This window comes from Poromitra crassiceps, assembly GCF_964638095.1.
Source record: "Poromitra crassiceps genome assembly, chromosome: 13".
NCBI classification, from domain to species: domain Eukaryota; kingdom Metazoa; phylum Chordata; class Actinopteri; order Beryciformes; family Melamphaidae; genus Poromitra; species Poromitra crassiceps.
The window spans coordinates 45,845,295-45,847,794 of NC_139644.1; the positions used below are offsets into that span (position 1 = coordinate 45,845,295).

Sequence of the window (2,500 nt, forward strand, 5' to 3'; positions counted from 1 at the left end):
CTATAAGATCTTGTCTAAAGTGCTGGCAATCAGGCTAAGAGAGGTGATGGAGCAGGTCATACATACAGACTAGTCCTACTGTGTCCCTGGCAGGTCAATCAAAGATAACATTTCGCTAGTCCGTGATGTTATGAAGGTCTCCAGGTTATTGGGCTTAAACACTGATTTTGTTTCCATCGACCAGGAGAAGGCCTTCGACCGGGTCGAACACCAATACCTATGGCAGACAATGGAGGCGTTTGGTGTCAGCCCTGGCTACGTGGCTATGATCAAGGCACTTTATGGGGGCATTGAAAGTGTGCTGAAGGTAAATGGGGGCCTGAGTGCTCCCTTCAAGGTCCTCAGAGGTATTAGGCAGGGCTGTTCTCTCTCTGGGATGCTGTACTGTTTTGCTATAGAGCCCTTCCTGTGTCAGATTAGGAGGAGGCTGCAGGGACTCAAGGGGGCACCAGGGCTGGATGGGGTGTGTCTTTGGGCCTATGCAGACGATGTACTCATCATGACAAACAGCCAGAGGGATGTGGACTCACTGAGTCAGACTGTGGGGCGCTTTGGAGTGATTTCCTCAGCGAGGGTTAACTGGACAAAGAGTGAGGCTTTTATAATGGGGCAGTGGGTGGAGGGAGAGCCTGTGTTACCAGGGGGGCTGGAGTGGAACAGGAATGGTTTAAAGTACCTGGGGGTTCACCTGGGGGAGGACAGGGTGATGCAGACGAACTGGGAAGGAGATCTTGAGGCCATCCGGGCCCGGTTACAGAGGTGGATGTGGCTACTACCACGCCTCTCCTACAGGGGGCGGGTCCTTATTGTTAACAACCTGGTAGCTTCAGGACTGTGGCACAGACTAACAGTTTTAGAGCCACTGGCTGGCCTGTTAGCTAAAATTCAGGCCATCCTAGTTGACTTCTTCTGGGGAGGCTATCACTGGGTCCCACAGAGTGTTCTGTATTTACCAAGGGAGGAGGGTGGCCAAGGGCTAATACATCTGCCTAGTAGAACAGCAGCTTTTAGACTCCAGTGGATTCAGAAATTACTGTATGGGAAACGCTGGGCGGTATGGAGGCAGGTTGCAGAGACACTCTTAAAACAGGTGGGAGGGCTGGGTCTGGGCTTGTCACTTTTCTTTGTAAATCCTAACGCACTGTCACTCAAGGAGGTTCCACCCTTTTATAGAGGTCTGCTAAGAGTATGGGGACTGATGAAGGTACTGAGAGCGACGCCTCTCAGCTCGGTGGAGTGGCTGCTGGAGGAGCCACTGGTGTTTGGGGCGAGGCTGGACATCACCACAGCAGCCACGCCAGGACTGTCTGGGACCCTAAAGGCAGCCAAGATGGTTACCCTGGGGCATCTGGTGGACCTTGCAGGGAATAACATCAGTGAAGTCGGACCGGTGGCTGAGCGACTGGGTGTGAGATCAGCGCGAGTGGCTGGACTGATGCTTGGGTGCTATAGGAGTGCCCTGACTGCAGAGGACTGGAGGCTGTTGCAGGATGGGAACAGAGGGGACGTGGGCATTTGATTACTACAGGAGAACAGAGGGGGCGACGTGGGTCATTCACCTTTCCCGAGCCTACTGTTGGGGCCCTCCACCACAGGGGGAGTGGATGGAGCCTCTCTGGATTCTGTCGGGGCACTGCCAGTTAATGCTTTTGTCTCTGTGGTGAACTCTGATGTGAACAGTGGCTGTCCTTTCTGCGGGGTGAGAGAGACAATATTTCACTGCTTCAGAGACTGTGTGAGGCTCAGGCCTCTCTTCAATGTGCTGGCTTGCTTGTTTGTTCTTCTTGGTGCTGTTTTCACTCTTTCTGGCTTTATTTTTGGTTTCCAGTATGGCAAGCGTAAACAGAGGATGGGTCATATTGCAAATTTCTTGCTGGGGCAGGCAAAGATGGCAGTGTACCTCAGCAGAAAGAGGAAACTAGATGCAGATGTCCAAGTAGACCCTGTAGTCTTGTTTAAAGCTCTGGTTAGGGCGAGAGTAGCCATTGACTTTGAGTATTACAAAAGGATGCAGGACATGACGTGTTTCAGAGCAGCTGGTGTCTGGGGGAAGCTGTGTGCAGGCTGGAGGGAGGAGAGCTGCTTTTTAACACAGAGTTGGGATGAGGAGGGCCTGACAAAGTGCATGATTGTCCATGACCGTTTTGTTGTGTTTTGTTTTGTTTTGTTTTGTTTTGTTTTGTTTTGTTTTGTTTTGTTGTGTTTTGTTTTGTTTTGTTTTGTTTTGTTTTGTTTTGTTTTGTTGTGTTTTGCTTTGTTTTGTTTTGTTTTTGTTTTTGTTTTGTTTTGTTTTGTTTTGTTTTGTTTTGTTTTGTTGTGTTTTGTTTTGTTGTGTTTTGTTGTGTTGTGTTTTGTTTTGTTTTGTTTAGTTTAGTTTTGTTGTGTTTTGTTTAGTTTTTGTTTAGTTTTGTTTAGTTTAGTTTTGTTGTGTTTTGTTTTGTTTAGTTTTGTTTAGTTTTGTTGTGTTTTGTTTTGTTTTGTTTTGTTTTGTTTTGTTGTG

The 2,500-nt window shown here is 48.3% G+C and overlaps 1 protein-coding gene across 1 annotated transcript in view; it reads left to right on the top strand.

Annotated features, from left to right (window-relative positions):
- Positions 1 to 2,500, top strand: part of LOC310787293 (class I histocompatibility antigen, F10 alpha chain-like) — a 22,121-nt gene that overhangs the window by 6,795 nt on the left and 12,826 nt on the right. The gene's annotated exons all lie outside the window — the stretch shown is intronic.